The sequence below is a fragment of the Pipistrellus hanaki genome, assembly GCF_964339955.1.
Source record: "Pipistrellus hanaki genome assembly, chromosome: 16".
Taxonomy (NCBI): Eukaryota; Metazoa; Chordata; class Mammalia; order Chiroptera; family Vespertilionidae; genus Pipistrellus; species Pipistrellus hanaki.
The window spans coordinates 1,374,501-1,393,874 of record NC_140518.1 but is presented as its reverse complement, the minus strand read 5'-3'; the positions used below and the strand labels follow the sequence as shown (position 1 = coordinate 1,393,874).

The window sequence follows — 19,374 nt, the reverse complement described above, 5'->3', positions numbered from 1 at the left end:
TTTAAAACAGCATGTCAAAGGAAGGCGAGAGCTCTTCGGCAGCCAAAGGGTCCCAGTGGCCTTCTCCGTGGCCCACAGGATTTAGAATGCAGTGGCCCGGCCGGCGGGGCTCAGTGTGAGTGTCGACCTATGAACCAGAAGGTCAGGGTTCGATTCCCAGCCAGGGCACAGGCCTGGGTTGTGGGCTGGATCCCCAGTGGGGGGCGTGCCGGAGGCAGCCGATCCATGATTCTTGCACCGGCCCCCATGGGTGCTGAGTCACTAGTAAGTGTGAGTTCACGCGCGCACACGCACTTCCTTTTCCTGAACTGGAATTCCGAGCGAGAGCACCAGGAACGTGTGCAACTCAGAGACGTTGTCACGCAGGCGAGGCCACGCGGTGAACCCAGCGCCCACAGCCTGTCCGGAGGCCCATCCGGCTTCCTGGCTCCGTCCTGGCGTCCCCGAGACCGTCTGCCGACGGCCGGGAGGCACAGGCCTGGGCGCCTCTTCCAACAAGCCCCACTGGCCCGGCCGCTCACGAGGAGACCACGTGGCCGGTGGCTGGAGCCTGCCGGGAGGAGAGGCGGAGGGCAGGGGCCAGGTGCGCATCCTGCATCCTGGGAAGACTGCGCCCTGCCTGTGCCGCGGCCTTTGGCGCCGCCTTGTGGTGATGGTCGGTACAGCAGGGCCAGCTCACGGGCCAGCCCAGAGCACCTGTGCTCCACCCTCAGGTAAACCCGAGCCGCACCGGTAGCCGGGGCCGCCCTCCCCGTGGACAGAGGCGGGAACCACCTGCCGTTAATTCTGGGAGAAAGCACTAAAAGGCCGGCAACGTCCAGAGCGAGAGGCAGTCCCATCGCCACGTCTCCGCGTGCCCACTCGCTGCCTCGCCCAGGGTCTTCCCGACAAGGCCCGACCGACAGAAGGACCTTAACTTCCCGTGTGTGTCCCCCTCCTTCCCGCCAACGCCGGCTTCTGGGACTTCAGAAGGCCCAGAGCTGCCGGGGGAGCGGGGACAGCTCCTCCACGCCGAGGACACGGCCCCCCACACACCAGGCCCCGGCAACACGTGTTTTTTTTTTTTTTTAACAGAATGTCTTACATTGGTGTCAGCGAGGGAGGGAGAGAAAACAAACTTCAATGAGGAGAGAGCATCGTGGACCGGCCGCCTCCTGCACGCCCCCCAGTGGGGATGGAGCCCACAACCCGGGCCTGCGCCCTGACCGGGAATGAACAGTGACCTCCTGGTCACAGGTCCGCGGTCAGCCAGCCGGCGGGAGGAAAACCCAGACTTTCAGAACAGCCACGTGGGCGCTCACTGTCCCTCCTGCAGCCCCGGGCCTGTGTTCACAGCAGCCACCCCATGCACTTCACCGGGGCGGGTTCTAGAACGATCCACGGGCCAGCTGGGGCGGTTCACCCACAAAGGCTGCCCTGTGGGTGGTTCGCCTGCGCCACCAGGTGGTTGACCATGGGTACTACCGCTCTAAACAGGTACTAACTTTGAACCAGACAGAACAGGGAGGAAGGACAGAAAGGCCCGGAAAAATCCTCCCGGGGGCCATGGGCTCAGGCAGCCGGCCGGCCCCTCCAGGGCCCAGTGAGGGCGTTCCTCGGGCGGCACGGAAACGCCCACACGTGTCCTGCAGGAGGCACCTGGTTCCCCGGGCGCCAGGCGCCTGAGAGAGAGCAGAAGCAGGTGTGGCCATGCCCGGCCTGGAGCCTGGTGGGGCCGTGAGTGCCAGGGAGGGGCCTGGGGGTGCTGTGGGCGCTGTGGGTGCCGCCATGGGCAGCCCCGCTCAGCGGACAGCGGGTCTCCGGAGCTGTGGGAGGGCCGGGAGGCAGGACCCGTTGGCAGCTGCTCAGCCCCGGTTGGCACCTCCTGGGCCAGCAAATGACCTGCGAACCCGCGTGGGAGTGAGGCTCATTAGCCTGAGCGCTGACAGCTCCATTCTCTCCGCCGGGAGCCGGGAGCCGGGAGCCAAGGGTCCTCCTCTCTGAGGGGGAGGGGCCGAAGGGGGGCAGGGGGTCTGGGCACCCAGCCCTCGTCACCGTGGGTTCCCGGGCGTAGATGGCGGGAGTTTGTCTGCGCGGGAGGGGGAGGCTGCGAGGCGCCTGTGGGGGTGGGGGCGCTGGAATGGGGGGCACCTGGAAGGAGGCGCTGTGGGTGCCGCGGGCCACACGGCTGTTCCAGAGAAGGTGCCCTGGGCCCGGGCGCCTTTGGCTGTCAGTGTCCTTGTCGGGATGTGGGAGGCAGACACCGGGGTGAGCAGAGGAGGCCAAGGGCCGGGGCAGGGGGCAGGGCCTGGTCAGGGGGCAGGGGCAGGGGGCAGGGCCTGGGGGCAGGGGGCAGAGTCAGGGGGCTGGGCCTGGGGGTAGGGGCAGGGGGCAGGGCCTGGGGGTAGGGTAGGGGGAGGGGGCAGAGCCGGGCACACCTGGCACCTGAGTGCGGAGCAGGGTTGGGGTCGAGACTCGAGACTCGGACCCCGGTCGGCTCCCGCGGCCTCTCTGAGCCTCCGGTTCCTCATCTCCAATGTGGGGACACGCAGCCACGTGCCAGGATGCCACAGGTGCCACCAATACCCCCTGCGCAACCGCAGCCGACGGGCTCAGAGGCCCAGCCACAGCGTGAGGCCTCCTTCGTTCTGTGGTTTAAAGGGCCAGCGTCCAGCCAGGAGCCCTGCCCCACCCCCAGGCACAGGGCGGGCAGCTGGGTTGCCCGAGCCCCACTCGGGCCCGGCCCTTGCCTCCGTCTGCCGGAAGCAGGACCCTCGCCCACACATCCTCTGGGCTCACCAGCTGGCAGCCGGTGCTAACAGGCCTGTCTGTGGGGTTTGCACAGCAGCCCACACGGAACCACACGCCAAGTCACCTGGCGGTTTAGCTGTTACCTGCTGCGCGAGGGGCACCTTCTGGGGGACACAGAGCGACCAGGGCTGGGTGTTCCGAAGGATGACAGCGATTGTGGGGGGCCAGCTACGGGCCCCCACGCCCAGCGCGCCCCTGCGCCCTGCGGACACTCAGTGAGTGGCACACCGGGCTCTGGCGGGAGCCGGGCGGTGACAGCGCGGTGGCGGAGGTCTGGAGCGCCGGCCACTGTGAGGGGCTGCCGGGGGAGCCGGGAGGGCCTCCTTCCATGCTCCGGGCACGCGGACCGTGGAAATGTGGCAGAGCGTGTCTGCCTTCTCCCAGAAGCATGTCATTCCTCTGGAGAGGCAATCACTCACCACACGAAACTGCAATCAGGCCCGGGTCTGGCTGGGGTTCGGCCAGGAGGCGGGAGTGACAGGAAGACAGGAGGTTCCGGGGGGGGCGGGGGGGACAGGGAGGAGGAGGACCCCTGAGAATCGCAGGCCGGAGGGAGCCCTGTGAGCAGGCTTTGACTTGGTGACGGGCCCTGGGCTGTTCCTTGTCGTGTGCATTAGCTGAGCACCTACTCCGTGCCCTCAGCCAGTGGCCCTGCCAGACTCGCATGTGCTGGACGGGGGGAGGCTGGGACCCGCCTGACTGCCCTGAGCGAGGGGGGCCTCTGGCCCGCCGGTGCGGCTCAGCGGTTGAGTGTCCACCCGGGAACCAGGAGGTGAGGGTTCGATTCCCGGTCAGGGCACAGGCCCGGGTTTCGGGCTCCATCCCGGTGGGGGGCGTGCCTCTCATCACTGAGGCTTTGCTCTCACTTCCGCTCTGACATCAATAAAGATATTTTTAAAAGGAAGAGGATTCTGGGGAGCAGGGGCTCGGGGGGCGTCTGAGGACGGGCAGCAGGGCGGGCGAGGCAGGCCCCCTGCAGGGAAGGGCGCGGACAGCGCTCAGAGGGCACAGGGGCTGGGCAGCTGCAGGGAAGCCTCGAACCCTCGCACCCGCGCTCGGCGGCACCCTCCGCGCCCCGCCCGGCCCCAGGCCCCGCTCCTCTCCACAACGCGGACATGCCGGCGGCGGCATTCGGTGACAAGATGCAAGTCGGCGATTGCAGAGCTGAGAGGAGAGGGGCGACCACTGTAAACAAACCTGTCGCCATGGAGACCATTAAAAATAGCTTGGTCCCCCCCCCTCGGGTAATGCACAGCTGAGTTCCTTCGTGGGTCATTATTACTTTTTTTCACTATGTAGAGCTCATTATTGCTTTTTAATCATGAGGGATCCGCTGCTCCCACAGGAAGAGGGGGAGGGCACAGACCTTCCCACGCAGCCCTGAGGGTGCACCCCAGGTGCAGGAGAAGGGCGGGACCTCGGGCCCCGCCGCCCAGCTGCCGGGTGAGGAGTCCAGGCCTGGCCAGGCCCCGGCCACGGACAGTGGGCTCTGCGGCCTCCGGCAGGGTCAGAACCACCACCTGCGCCTCCAGAGGAAGCAAAGGCCCCCTGCGCCTCCCCACGCCCAGACCATCCCAGCCACACCCCTCCCCAGGCCCCTCCCGCCCCTGAGCGTGCCGCTGGCTCCCGCGGTCTGGCCCGGGCAGAGCCGCAGGCAGAGGCCATAAAGGCGCGCCTGCCCTCAGGGGTCTCGCCTCCTGGGCCTTGGCAACCAGAGAGGAGCGGGTGGCGCTCTCCTGCCCACGGGCGGGGTGCCCGTGCGGGTTAGGTCTGAGGTGGAGCGGGCAATGCCAGGCGGCTGCTCCGCTGGCAGAGGCTGGGAGGGGCAGGCCTGGGAGCCGGGTGCCCAGGGGAGCGGGTTCCTGGGCCGCGGGCTCAGAGGAGCAGGGTGACCCGTGCAGGGGCCCCTCCGAGGCCAGGCGTGGGGGACGTTGGAATCTGCAGAGTGACACCCGCCCCGGGTTCCGGAAGGACGGGGTTGGGGGGCGGGGATGCCTGGCAGCCTCGCGGGGGGAGACGCCCCTGAGGAAGCCGGGCTGTCACCGAGGACGCGGGTCACACACCAGGCTGTGGCCTCGTGCGCCTCCGATGCCTCCCTGCCCCTCCTCCTCGGGCGCCTGGGTTACCCCCTCCATTCAGGACCGTGCTTAGCCAGGACCGCCTCAGCGGGCACAGCGGGCACAGCGGGCACAGCGACTCCCGGCCCCTCCGGCCCTGCGGGTGTTGGCGCCCACGTCAGCTCGCGCCCGTGCACCGTCCTCCACAGGCAGCTCCACGCGGCCCAGCCCTGAAGGCCCGCCCCCCACCCCACCCCGAGTGCCCTCTCCCCGCCCCGCGCCCCTGCTGCTCCCCCCACGCTGCCCGCACCGGGTCCTGGGGATGCAGGCCATAGTACCCTGTCCTGCCAATCGTGCCTGGGAAGGTGACCCCCCCACAGCCCAGTCACCCCGTACCCCAGCCCCGGGCCCCCCGCGCCCTCCCCGGGCCTGCGGGCGCTCTCCTGCCCGCGGGCACAGCGGCAGATGGGCCTCCCGGGAGCGTGGGCGGCTGCTCAGGCAGCAGGCAGCAGCCGGCATCTGCCGTGTGGGCGCATGGAGACGGCCCGGTGCTGCCGGGAGGGGGGACAGGGCGGGGGCGCGGTGCCGCATTCGGGGAGCAGCCTCTGGGGGCAGCGGGAGGGAGGGTCAGTGGCCCGGCGCCCGGAGGAAGAGGGGGCCGAGAGGAGGCCGGTGGCAGAGGCCCCTCCGAGGCCGGCCTCCGCCCTCCTCCGTTTGTGAAGGTCACACTCTGGGGCCCTGGCTGCCCCCCACCCAGGCCCGGGGTCGCCCGGTCCCCCGGGGAGGGCAGGAGGGTCCTCGCTGGGCCGCGCCTCTGCTCCTGGGAGAAGCCCCGTCAGAGACGGAGGCCCGGAGCCAAGGCCAGGCCAGGCTGGCTTGTCCCTTTGTGACCCGCCCCACCTTCCCACCCCGGCCCCGCCGGCCACTCCCCTCCCCGCTGCCACTCGGGGCACTGGAGCCCCTGCCTCCGTTTTCCAGCATCACCCCTGCAGCTGCCTGCCCCCCACAAGCCTTCTGGAGTCGGCCCTGTCCCCACCCCACCCCAGACCCACCATGACCAGGACCTGTGCCCAAGGCCTGGGAGGGGCCTGGCCTTGACTGACAGCTGTTCCCTCAGAGCACCCTCCGGGGCTGGGGTGTCTGCCCCCTCCACATCCCCTCTCCCGTGACGCCTCCAGAGTCAGAGAGAGACGGTTAAATAAACGATGAGCGCAGGGCAGCCGGGCGGGGCGCCGCGGCACCTCCGACAGCAGCTGCCAATCACTGTCACCCCGTCACGCCGTCACTGCGCTCCGGGGTCAGAGGGCAGGTTCTCGGGGGCCTCTCGAGCCGTCCACCCCAAACACCCCACCCCAGGCAGACATCCGGCTGCACCCTGGGACCTGGTCTCCTGGCCTGGGGGCGGGGTGTTCAGAAGGCCTCTGGCCTGGTTGCTGTGCCCTCTGGGGTCTGGAGCATTTGTCCCAGCGCCTGCCACCCCATCCTTCTGCACACATACGTGCACATGCTTGTGTGCACACGTGTGCATACACATACACACACCACCCCCCGGCGCCCCAGGGAGCTGACAGGGAACTCCCCCCGCCCCTCTCTCTGCTGGCCCTGCCTCAGGCCCAGGCCCACACTGCGCTTCCTGTCCCATCTCCCCTCCAGGCCCTGCTCTCCAAGGCCCAGCGCCCGGAGCCGGCCCCGCGCCCCCGCCCGGAAGCCCGCAGTGCTGCGTGGATCTCCAGACACGGCTGGAGTCCGGCCACACGCGTGCTGCTGCAGACATGGGCCACTCCCGCCTGGGCCTCCCCTCTCCCCCAGCCTGGCCCAGGACCGGGGCGGGGGAGGGGGGCAGCGGGGATGGGCCCACGGGGCGCGGCCTCCAGGAGCCCAAGAGGCCGGAGTGCTGGGACCTCCCTTCTCCGCAGTCAGATCCCAGTCAGACCCGGTCACCCCCACCAGGTGCCCCTCCTGCCTCTCAGGACAGCCAGGCGTCCGTCTTCCCTCCGGAGGGCCGGCTCTGGGGCAGGAGGGGGAGCGGGGCGGGGCAGGGAGCAGAGCGGGGGGGGGGGGGCGGGGGGGCAGGGAGAGCAGTGGGGGGGGCGGGGGGGGGGCAGTCCCCAGGCCGGCGGGAGGAGGAAACCCATCCGGTGGGGCCTGGGCTCTGGATCCCGGTGTGTGTGGGGCTGAGGGGGGGGGTACTGGGGGGGGGGGGGCTGGGAAATCTTTCTTCCCGATCCCCCGGTCCCGGGTTTAATTTTACGGTTCACGTTCCTCCCGGCAGAGCCGGTGCCACGGTGGAAAGTCTGCGTGATTAACGGTCCCGCTGGCGCCCGGCGGCCGTGATGGATGGCGGGGACGGAGCGGGGAGGGGGCGGCGGGCGGCGCGGGCGGCCGTAAATCCCCTGATGGCCGCCTGAGTGGGCATCGGGGGGGCACCACAGCCAGCGGCTCACAGAGCTGGGCCCTGGCACCCCCCCCAGGCGCCCTGCTCTCCCGCGGGGACACTGTCTACGGGAGACGGAGAGGACGGCTCTGGGTGCATTGATTTCTGACAAAAGCGGCCATTTCTCTCTCCTCCCTTTGCCCCGGCCCCGCCAGCCCAGCGGCAGTGGCCGGTGCCGGAGGGGACGGGCCAGGCCTTTGAGGTTTCTAGGAGGTCTGGGCTCTCCCTCATCTTTACATACGTGTGCACAAGTGTACAGTGCACACGTGAGCATGCATGCAAGTGTATGAGCATGTGCACACATAAGCACATGCCACACATGTGTGGGCATCTTCACAGTTAGCACACCACACTCACGTGTGCGTGTGTACGCACATGCACCCTCACACTGCACATGTGTGCGTGCTCACATTACACACGTGCACATATGATTATCACACTGCATGCACATCCAGCACGCTGCACACACTTGTGCACACATGTGCTCACAGTGCACACTCATGTGCCCACACGTGCACACTCACATTGCACATGTGCACGCACACCCACACACTCTGCGCACTGCACGTGCGCACGCACACACGTACACGCCTGGTCAGCCAACGAGGAGGGACAGCGAGCCTGCGCTCCGCTCCGACCTAATCTTCAGCCTCCGATGACCTTGAGCGACCTGAGTACAGGACGCGCCAGGAGCGGCAGGTGCCTCCGAGGAAAGATGACAACGGAGGCTCCGAGGACCGAGTGGCTCCATGAGATCGTGGGAGCCGGAGTCTGAGCCCCAAGACCTGCTCCTCCTGATACCCAGTGACACACGATGCCCGAGGAGGCTGCCGGCTGCCCGGCCCCAATTCAATGCGGGAGCACCTGCCGGGCGGGCGGACAGGCACAGGCCCCGCGGACAGCGGCCGGCAGGCGGCGTGCGAGGTGTGGAGCCGGGGGAGGCCGCAAGCTGGTTACCTCGTGCCCAGGGGAGGGAGGAGGGCGGGAGGGAGGGCAGGCTGGGCGGGAGGCGGCTCTTTTTATAGCCGGAAAACAAACAAGCCGTTTTGCTCTAAGAAGCCGAAAAGAGAGAGAGCGAGCATGAGCCTGCTGCCCTGGCAGAGCCTCAGAGCGGCCGCCATGGTGCCCGGAGGAGGGGGAGGAGGAGGAGGAGGAGAAGGAGGAGGAGGAGGGGGCCAGGAGCGGCCCGCCGAGGCCAGGACCCGCCTTCCCGTGCGTGCCCCCTCCCCCCTGACCGCGAGGGCGGGCGGCCCGTGCCATGCGGCCCGGTCATGCGCTGGGCACCAGCGGGCACTGGGCCCCCACCCTGAGCAGAGCCCGGACGGGGCTCCCCCGGGGGCACAGCTCTGGGGCTCGGCGGGCGCATGAGGCCCGGGTGGTGAGGGGGAAGCGGGCTGGCCCAGCTTCGAGCCCGCCTACCGCACTGTGGGGAGGGACTGAGGGTCATTCCAACGAGCCCGCCTGAGCAGAGCCCTCCTGAGCCTCTCCCTCCTCCCCCTCCGTCCCCCTCCTCCCCCTCCTCCGGTCCAGTCTCCGTGGCCGCGGCCTCCGGCCCCCGCCCGCCCGAAGCCGGCCCCCTCCCGCTCCCCCTTTGTTTGCGGTGGAGCCCGCTGCTCCTCCGAGCGCTCCGTCAGCGGCGGGAACTATTTATAACCCGCGAACATCTTTATTATTACTCCTCCCTCCCCCACGAACAGCCGCCGCGGCTGCCGGTCCCCGCCGCCGGGCCCGGAGGGCGGCCCGCGCTCTCTCCGGCCGGCCCCGCGAGCAGACGGCGCGTGGGCGCTCGGTACCGGCCCCAGGCGATCGGAACATCTGTTCCCGTTAGAACACGCTAATTGCCCGCCATCAGGACGGCCCCGGCCCGCATTGACATGCGGCGCACATGCAGGGAAATCTACACGTCTCCGCGCCACGCTCACTGCATGCTAACCAGCGGGAGCGCCCCAGGCCAGCACCCCTCCGAGGGGCCGCCCAGGTCCCTCCGCGGGGTCCCCCTCCCTGGCCTCTCACCCGCCCGCCCTGGGTGGACACAGGGTCGGGTCCTCTGAACAGAGCACTGCGGAGACGGGACGTCCCGCACCTGAGCTCTCCTCCTCCAGGGGGACCGGGCGGCCTGGCTCGGTTCAAAGTTGGGGCGTCCCCATGTCTCCCAGGATCAGAGCTTCCAAAGTAGGGGGGCGCTCCCCAAGCTTCCCGCCCCAGCGCGTGGGGGGGAGGGGGGCTCTGGGTCCATGGCCTGGCGACCCCGCTGCTGTGTGTGCCGCCCGCGGAGTGCCCGTGGCAGGTGGGACCCGCCGGCCCATCCCCCATCCTCGCGCCCCGGGCTCGGGTTTCACCAGCCCCTGCGGCTGCCGTGTGGGTGACACCCCACCTCCCGGCCCCAGGGGAAAGCCATGGCCGTGGGGCGCTGTGGGCCTCTGTCCACAGGCACAGCCGCCCCTTTCCCCGGCCGAGCACAGCCGCCAGGGCCCGGCTGGGGGCGCGTCACGGTGAGAACAATTATAACCGGCCCTTCCCTCAGCCCAGACAAGGAGGAAAACCCGCCGCTCCCATCGCTTCCTGGCAGACCACGCGCCTGGGCCTCCCCAGCGAGCACGCCGGCATCCGCACTGCAGAACGCACAGCTCGGGCCACGCGCCCTGCAATGCAGGCTGGGAGGACACGCGGCCTCCGTGGGAGCGGCCCCCAGGGCCACGCTCCGGGTGTGGGGTCTCCCGTGGGGGCGGCCCCCAGGGCCACGCTCCGGGTGTGGGGTCTCCCGTGGGGGCGGCCCCCAGGGCCACGCTCCAGGTGTGGGGTCTCCCGTGGGAGCGGCCCCCAGGGCCACGCTCCGGGGTGGTGGGGTGGTCAGGGTGTTGGGCGGAGCCCAAGGCCGGCAGGTGCTCGGGGCGGGGGGGTGGGGGGGAGTGCCAAGCGTGTGAGCTGGGGAGGCACTAAATAGTTTAAGAGCCGGTCTGCCCTTGCCTGGGGAGCGCTGTGAGCACAGAGTCCTCTAGAATAACGACCGGCCAGCGACGTGCTAGCTCACAAACAAGAGACAACGTTCAGCCATCTTTACTGACTTCAGAGAGGGAGGGAGGGAGAGGGAGCGGGAGAAGACACATCATTCCGAACGCCCCCCCCGCCCCGGATGGAGCCCTCACCCCGGCCTGTGCTGACCCCCGGCTCACAGGTCGACACGCAGCCCCTGAGCCACCCCGGCCGGGCCTACAGAGAGCACTGTAAGGGAGCAACTAAAGGGGGCCCAGAGCCCTCCATCGAAGACGCGCTTTGGAGACCTACGACGTGTGGAGCCTGTGCCTTAAGAAAGCCACGGGGGACGGGACGGGGCGCAGGGGCACGGACCAGGGGAGGCCGTGGTGGGGAATGCAGAGCGGGTGCCCGCCCCCGGCTCCCCACCTTCCAGGGCCCTGGCAGAGGGGAGGGCAGCGCCTGGCGACGCCAACTGAACATCCCCCCAGACAGGACCACAGGTCTGTGCTGGGCCCCGGTGCCTCGAGCCCTTCCGGTCCTTCCCCGAGGTCGACGTCCTGCTCCCCCTCGGGAGCGCAGGCGGCCCCCTGCGCCTGCTGCCCTCCGGCCGCTGCTCCGCCAAGGTCAAGGTCACCGGCCCGCCCACACCATCTGCGCCCGCCCCCCCCCCACTCCTCCCTCCCGAGGAGAGAGGCGGCTCTGTCACACACACACACACACACACACACACGCACACGCACGCGCACGCACACGCACACACGCACGCACACACACACACACACACGCACAGGCGGGCTCACCCTGATGCTACGTCTAATTCCCTCTTTGTTCCCCGGCGTCTGCTGACAGCTCTTCCTCCTCTGCCAGAGCACAGGTGCCTTTGAACGGCGGGCCGGGAATTCTCACTGTGACGCGCGACCCAGATGAACAGTTTCCTGCGGCCCCTCTGCCCGCCGCGGGGGTCACCTGCGTCCAGGGTCCGAGGAGGACCGCGGCGAGGATCCCGGGGCACCGTGGCGAGGGGCCCGGCGGCTGCCCAGGGGCCGCCAGGTCAGCAAGACCAGCGTCCACCTCCGGGAAGGACGCCGCCCGCCCTCGGGGCCCCCGGAGAAAAGCCCATGAGCCCCCAGCGCTGCCCTCAGCGTGGCCCACGCAGGGCGGGTCTGGGGAGGTCGGTGCCGGGGGAGGGGGACAAGGAGGGGAGCATGGGGGTCACACAGAGGTCACCGTCCTCTCCTCGTGTTTCTAACCATTTTTTAAAAGTATGTATTTTTATTGATTTCAGAGCGGAAGAGAGAGAGAGAAACACTGATGATGAGAGAGGATCGTGGATCGGCTGCCTCCTGCACGTCACCCACTGGGGGTCAAGCCCACAACCCGGGCCTGTGTCCTGACCGGGGGTCAAACCGGGGCCAGCGGAGGGAGGAGCCTGTCCCCCCAGCGGCACCCGGGCTCCCCAGGCGGCAGGAGTGCATCCGCGGTGACAGGGGAATCCCCTTAGCCCGGATGCTACCACAGAGAGGCCCGCCCCCCTCCCACCCCCGCCACCGCCACCACCACCGCCACCACCACCACCGCCACCGCCACCGCCACCGCCCCCGCCACCGCCACCGGGAGCCGGTGCTGACAGCCGCGGTGACCTACGGGATGGCGCCCGGTGCCACGTGCGGACCCGTCCCGGGTGGACGGACAGGTTTGAGTGTTGGTGGCCTGTGCTGACCCCGGGGAGGGCTCCGTGCGGCCCTCCCAGCCTGCCCTCTCCCCCTCTGCAGTAAAGCCGGAGCCCTGGGCGGAGCTCACGTGGCTCCCCGGGTCTTTCTAGAAACAATCGAAGACAGGGGCATGGGCACCCTCCAGTTCACAGCCCCGGGGCCAGAGCCCGAGGGGCTGGAGGCGTGGCTGCGGTGTCCCGGCGCCAGGCCCTGGGCTGCGTCTGCCAGCGGGGAGGGCAGCCCCGTGAGGAGGCACGGGCGGGCACCCGTCCCCTCTGAGCCGGTGAAGGCGCCGCCGCCGCCGCCGCCGGGCCCACAAGCAGGGGCCGTTGGCCCACCCTGGCCCCTGGCGATTCGTGCCAACACCTATCAGGGCACCACCCCTGGGCCCCTCCGTCCCCACTGAGCTCCTCCGCGGCCAGCTGGGGATTTCGGGGAACAGAGGGCACCCGCTCCTCACAACTTCCCCAACACGTCCCGGGACCTGCCGACGCCCGGAGCCACTCGGTCCGCGCCCTGCCATCCCGGAGCGACCGTGTACCCGTATCCGTCACAAACGGCGGCTCAGCACAGACATGGCGGCCTCAGCCTTACCTGGCGGGGCAGGTGCGCCCTCTTCCGGGCCTGGGAGGCCCCGCGGGTCCCCACGGAACTGCCTGGGGCGGGCGGTGGTGGACGGCAGCCGGTGGGCAGTGGCGGGTTTCGGCAAGAAGAGGCTCAGAGCTCAGAGAGGGCCGCTGCGTCCCACCTGAGGGAGAAGGAAAGAAAAACACTGAGCGCCTGGGACAGAGGTCTGCTCTGACATGAAGCAAACCCTGGGCGGCGGGCCCTCTGGTCCCCGACACCACCACCACCACCCCTTTCCCCCACCCCGCCCCCCGCCTGCCACACCCTGGGCCGGACCACACCCGCCACGTCAGGCCCCAGGACCTCCTCAGGTGCCCTCCTCCAGCGCCACGCCAGCCAGCCCTCCAGGAGCCCCCAGGCCCCAGCTATTGGGGGCCTCACCCCTGAAGGAAGGGAGGGGGTCCCAGAGCTGCCGTAAACAAAAGGCGGCTCCTGTGTGCTCCCGGGAGGGGCTCGCTCGCCGGGGGGACCTGTGGGTGCCGTGCCTGGCACAGGGCGGGAGAGGGGTCAGAGAACCAGGAAGTCAGGACTGCACACATACCCCCTCCCCCAGTGCCCTGCAGGCTGTGGCCCTGGCCCTGGGCCTCCACGCTGGGCAGGCTGGAGCGTGGCACCCTGTGCCCGTCTGCTCGCTGCCCCGGGCCCGCCGTGGGGAGCGGAGGCTGGTGGGCTGAGCCATCACGATACTCAGGCAGCCCGGCCGGCATGGCTCAGTGTTCGAGCTCCGACCTACGAGCCAGGACTTCACGGTTCGATTCCCAGTCCCTGGCCGCAGGCTCGATCCCCAGCGCAGGGCGTGCAGGAGGCAGCCCACCCGTGTTTCTCTCCCTCTCCCTCCCTCCCTCTCTGGCAGAGGAGGCCCCTGCTGGGCCCAGGCCACCAGCAGCCACGAGGTGGGACCTGCAAGCGGACCTGGAGGAGGGACAGGGAGCCCGGAGGAGGGAGGAGGGCACTGAGACTCGGTTCCTGCAGACCCTGCTGGACCTCTGTGCCCGTGGCTGTCCTCCACGGAGCCGCGGGGGGCGGGGGGGGGGGCGCGGGGAGGAGGAGGCGGGCCTGGGAGGGGCCTGAGGGGTCCTGCAGAGGACAGGGAGCAGGTCCAGGACTCCAGCGTCCCCCGGCTCCCGGTGGCTGAGCCAGGAGCGCTGTGCCGCCATCTGTCGGGGAGCGGGGAGCAGGTGCCCGCTGGCAGGACGCTGGCCCGGTGACCTCGGCGTCCGCCCATCTGGGCTCCACGTGCTGCCGAGCGCTCCGGGAGGGAGCCGGCCGGCCCGTTCCAGCCGCTCGGCCCGCGACCCACGGCCTGAGCCCGGGCAGGGTGAGGCAGAGTCCGGGCAGCAGGACAGGCGCTGAGCGGGGCCCGGGCCTCACCCGTCCTGTCTGTCCCCGGTCGGGAAGCCGGGGGCAGGGATCACGCCGTCAGCTCAGCAGGCCGGGCGGGAGGAAACGCCGGGTCCGAGGAGAAACGGGGCGGGCGAGGGGAAATGTGCCGAGACCGCCGGGCCTGCTGGGGAGGAGCAGAGGTCTGCACATGCTCCCGCCCGCCGCCGCCGCGGGGACATCCCGGAACCCCGCCCCTGCGGGAGGCTGCGCGGCCTCAGACTCGAGGGGCGCCTCCGATGTCGAGGTGCTTCTGTCCACCGTGCCCGTCCCCGGGCTCCCGGCCCCACTCCCTTCCCGCCACGGTTCCCTCCGCAGGAGCCGGGCGGCCTGTGTGCCACAGAGCTGCCCTCCGGCCCTCTCGCGCCTCTGTTTCCCCAGCTGCGAAGGCGGCCCGGCGCCAGGTCATCGGCAAAGCCCCTCGGACCCTCCCGTGGGGCCCAAAGCCCCGGAGAGGAGGCGTTTGCCGGAAGTTTCTAATGAGCACGTGGCACTGCACAGGCGGAGAGAGGCCCGGCTCGCCCCGGAGCCGACGAAGGGACGTCAGCTCGTCCCCGCCAGCCCCCGAGGATGGCGGGGCCTCACGCACCCGGGGCACCGCCGGCCACGCCCCAGCCGAGACGGAGCCCGATGGCCAGGCGTGGGCAGAGGTGTCCCGGAGAGCCGCCCCGCCCGCCCGCCGGCAGGAGGTCTGGGCGTGCTCTGGGCAGGCCGGGCGGTCCTCTCGGCCCCGGGAGACTCAGCTCTGACCCCCGGGACCCCTGGCCGGCCAAGCCCTGGCCCTGGCTTTGCAAGGTGCCCACAGTGCACCCCGCCCGGGCCCGGCCAGCGTGCAGGCCACGAGGGCGGGAGCGAGGCGCGTGGCCTCGGACGGCAGGCTGACGTCTGTGCGCCGCGGCCGGCAGGGCCCACGGCCGTGGCGCCGGGGCCACGGGGCAGGACGCGAGCCCGCTCCGCCCCTCGGCCGCGTGTCCATTAGCATTCCGGGCATGCGGCTGTAATCACGGCCGCGGTGAGCGCCGCCGGCACCTGTCACGGGAGCAGGTTAACGGGAGCCCGGGCGCGCTCTCCTCGGACCTCCTGAGCCCCCGACAGCGGCACCCGGGCTGTGATTGATGGTGGAGCGAGCGGGCATCTCCGTGGCACCGTCTCCAGCCCTGTCCTCTCGTGGCCTGGCAGGGGGCGGGGGTGGGGGCAGGGAGGAGCAGGCCTCGCTCCACCTCCCCAGCCACGTGCACCCGGGCAGCAGCTCCCCAACCAGAGGGGGAGGCAGGGCAAGGCCACATCCACGTGAGCCACGGCATCGGGAGCCAAGAGACACGGCCCTGCCCTGCCCTCCCCCACAGAGCCCAGGCCGCCCTCTGGCAGGACTCCTGCCCAGCCAGGAGAGGGCGCCGGGGAGCCTGGGGCAGGCACCCTGCTGGGGATGATGGGCAGAACCCCCAGGCGGGGGGCGGGGGGGGGGGAAGTCGTTTGCAGGCACACGGATGTGCTGGCGTCCACGCAGAGGAGACAGCACTGTGTGCTTATGTCACAGGTGACACACAGCCGGACATGTCACCATTCACCCAGTACGAAAGCGCCCGCGCTGGGTGCTGGGTGCTGGGTGCTGGGTGCTGGGTGCTGGGAGGCAGACCGTTCAGGGCCAGCGTCCCGCCTGAGAGGCTCGCGGTCCCGCAGGGGCAGGTGGGCAGGGAACCGGCTCTGAGGACCAGGCCACGGCTCTGCCCGTGAGGGAGGGGCGGGAGGTGGAGGACCCCACGCACAGGCGGCCCCGGAGCAGTGAGATCCCCGGGTGGGGAGGGGGCTGGGGAGCAGGGAGTGGCTCATGGGGGCAGATGTCGGGGTGGGGGCGGACGGGTGGCGGCTGCACACCGAGGTGCAGGTAACTCCGCAGCCTGGGCCCGTAAACACAGTCACACGGTACATGTACACGGTGTGTGTTTGACCTCGATGAATGTAGACCCGCCCGCAGGCATGCTGGGCCCTGGAGGGGCGGAGGGGGTGCGGGAGGGCGCCTCCTGCTGGCCGGGCCGCCCTAGCACCCAGCGTGAGGAAGTGCGGGCACAGCCCTGGGCCACCCGGGAGGCCGGGCAGGAGAGCCTGCGTGCCCAGCGGGACCACCGTCACGCCAGCGTCCCCGCAGCCTCAGGAAGTTCCCCTCCCAGAGACAGCCCATCCTCCCGGCTCCGCCGGCGGCTCCGGAGGCCTCATCGGTCCTGACGGGACCCGGCTCCGGGCGCTCAGCCTGAGCCGCGGCAGCAGCGGCCAGGGACCGCCCCATGCGGCGGGCGGCGGGCGGCGGAGCGGCCCAGGCGCCGTAATTACAAGGAGATAAGGCGATCTGGTATAATTAAACCGCGTCTGCGGGCAGACCCTCCCCTCCCCGGAGCCCGAAATAAATCACCGGGACTCCGGGCTGGGCTGAGCTGTGGAAACAATTAACCAGAAATTAAATCTAATCCCTCCCGCTCCCTCCTCGCCGCCGGGACTGACGGGGATTAATCACCGGCCGGCGACGGACGCGATCCATCACGGCGAGCCCCGGCCAGCTCCGGCCGCCAGAGAGCTCGGAGGAGACGCCGTCTGGGGGACGCGAGGCCGGCCGAGGGGGCTGACCAGTCGGTGGGGCCGCCGGGAAGGACAGTTTCCTGCCGTCGGGGTCCGGCCGGGAGGAGGCGTGGAGCCAGCCCTGTGCCCCTGGGCCCGCACATCCCTCTGAGCAAGGCGCACACGTGTGTGCATAGGCTCCTATACCCGTGGGGGGGACACATGTGCACACGCACAAACACGCATGTGCGCCTGTTCGGCTCGGGGTGCTGGATCTGCGGTGCAGGAGGATGCAGCCACGCGGGGAGAGGCGCTCTGAGCCAACGCTCCCTCAGCCTGACAGGAGCCGGGGGGACCCTCCTCACCGTCCCCCTCGCTCTCGGAGCCCCTGAGCGGCTGCCCACCACCTCCGCCCCCCGGTGCGCTCCCCCCACCCCCACCCCCACCCCCCGCACTGGCTCCCCGACCGGAGCTCCTCTCTCGTCAGCTCTGAGCAGCTCGAGGCCAGGCCGTCTCTGCGCTGGGCACCCCGGCCTCACACACGGTCAGCCTGAGGGGAGCTGCTGCAGGCGGCCACACCCCATCGCCTCCTGCCGCGTGGCAGGGCCACACCCAGCGACGTCTGGGCCTCTGTGGCCCGTGGGCCCCACGTTCCCCACCCGCCGTGCACAGGCGGAGGGGGGGGGCGCCCACCGTGCGCCCGGCGGTCCCGTCCCCAGCTGGTCTCTCGCGTCTGCGGTGGGCCGGGGGCCTGGCTCCCCACAGGGCCACGGTGAGCGCCCATCCAGCCCTCCACGGAGGCTCCGAGCCCTGCAAATGGCGCCGAGTGCAAACCGTGGGCTCCTCCGGCTGCTCGCACGCCCCCACGCCCGAGTAACCGGCTCGGGGTGCAGCAGACGTCGTTTTGTAAACCCAGTCGGCCCTGGAGCGCTGCAGCCCCGGGACAGAGGCGCGGCCTGGGCCGGAGCCTGGGGGCTGGCGGGCAGGGGGCCGCGCTGGGACCAGCTGGGGGGGGAGGAGGGGGCACACCGGGTCCCGGCAGAGTCCTGCCCTCTGCCTGTCGGGATTGAATTGTGCCCCCCCCCCCCCGAAGGTAAGTGAGGCCCTAACCCCGCACCTTCGTGCGAACAGGGACTCGTAGGTTAAGGTGGCCGGCGCGGCTCAGGGGTTGACCGTCGACCTTTGAACCAGGAGATCAGGGTTTGATTCTCTGTCAGGGCACAGGCCTGGGATGGGGGCTCGTCCCCAGTGAGGGGTGTGCAGGAGGCAGCTGATCCATGATTCTCTCTCATCCTGTATGTTTCTAACCCTTTGTCCCTCTCCCTTCCTTTCAGACGTCAATAAAAATATATATATTTTTTTAAAAAGATGCAGGTTAAGAGGAGGGGGTGCTGGCGGAGGCTGGGCCTGGCCCAGTATTCCGGGGCCCTTACAAGAGGAGAGGACACGCAGGGAGAGGCCAGGCGAGGCCGGGCAGAGGCTGGGCTGCAGCAGCAGGAGCCAGAGGGGGGACGGAACCTCCCCAGAGGCTGCAGACCAGCCGAGCCTGCCCACTGCCCCCCTACCCGCCCCCCCGTCCCCGCTGCAGCCAGCCCCCCGCAGCCCCTGCCCACAGGGCCTCCAGGGGCAGCAGAACTGGGGCAGGGTCTATTTTTAACGTCCGCCGTGCCCTCACTCCCGCCTCAGGGCCTCAGGGCCTCAGGGAAGGTGCTGGAACACACCTGCAGAAGGAAGGCCGGAGGCTCAGCGGCCGCCCCAGGAGAGGGAGGGGGCGGGGGAGGGGACGGTGAGCAGGGGGAGGGGACACGGAAACACTGCTGTGTTTAACCCTCGTCTGTTCCCTCTAAGACCCCACGTCACGCCCCGAGGACGCCGCTGCCATCATGCCCGCCGCCTGTCTGTACACACGGTCTCCCTAGGACACGGCCCGTGTATTCCCGTGTCGGCCGCGTGGCCTCCCTGTGACCACGGCAGGGCTCGTCGCTGCCTCGGGGACCGTCCGGCCCAGCCGCCTGGACCCCCTCGGGGTCCTGACCAGCACGTGCACAGGTCCCGGCCCCACACGTCTGCCTCCTCCGCAGCCGAGGGTGACAGAACGGGAGCACAGACATTGAGCTCACCGCATCCCAGGAGGAGCCGCCCCGGGGACCCCGCGAGGCCTGCGGCCAGGGAGCTCTGCACGGTGACCCCACGTAACCCCGTGTCTTCCGGAAGGAGCGTGCCAGGCGTGGGGTCGGGTCCGGTGGGACTCGGGCAGGAAGCCAAGCGAAGACCACCCGAGTCCAGAGGGAGCCCAGTGGCCGGAACGGTGTCGAGGCAAAACCTAAGCCAGGGACCGAGGCTGTCTGGGACCCCCCCCATGACACTCGCGCTGAGTGGCCAGCAGCCCCGCGAGCCGTCCAGGGCGGGCAGAGACGAGGGGTCTCTCCCGGGGGTTCACCCCTCACTCCAGCCTGCACAGCCCGGGCCTCAGGGCGCCCATGGCGGAATGCGGGCGGGGGGGGGGGGGGGGGGACAGCGATGGAACCCACACCAATCATCACCCAGGGCAGCCTGGTGTGCGGGCGGGCGTGTGCCCCCGCGGGGTGAGCGTGGTGCTGGGGCCACAAGGACAGCCCCAGGGCCCCCCCCCCTTAGCAGCGACGCCAAGCAGCTTGGGGTTAGCGTGCAGGTTTCACTGTGTGTGGGGGGGCACTCTGTGCGTGCTCTGCCAGCCACAGCCTCTGGGGCATCGAGGGGGCTGCTCCAGGCCTGCTCCTCCCCCGCTGCCCCGGAGGGCCCCGGGGTCCGGGCAGCCGCGGCCGCGCGCTCTCTGCCTCAGCGCCCTCGGCACCTGAGCTACTCAGCT

General features: G+C 70.2%; 1 protein-coding gene across 2 annotated transcripts in view; it reads right to left on the bottom strand.

The window, feature by feature from the left end:
• RBFOX3 (RNA binding fox-1 homolog 3) overlaps positions 1-19,374 on the bottom strand; it is a 103,329-nt gene that overhangs the window by 67,976 nt on the left and 15,979 nt on the right. The window contains exon 1 of one of the 2 annotated variants that reach the window (XM_084862025.1): positions 12,564-12,716. The exons of the other annotated variant lie outside the window; for it this stretch is intronic. The gene's annotated coding sequence lies outside the window, so the exon portion shown is untranslated. Of the gene's footprint in view, positions 1-12,563; positions 12,717-19,374 lie in introns of those variants that run through there. 2 annotated transcript variants of the gene reach the window in all.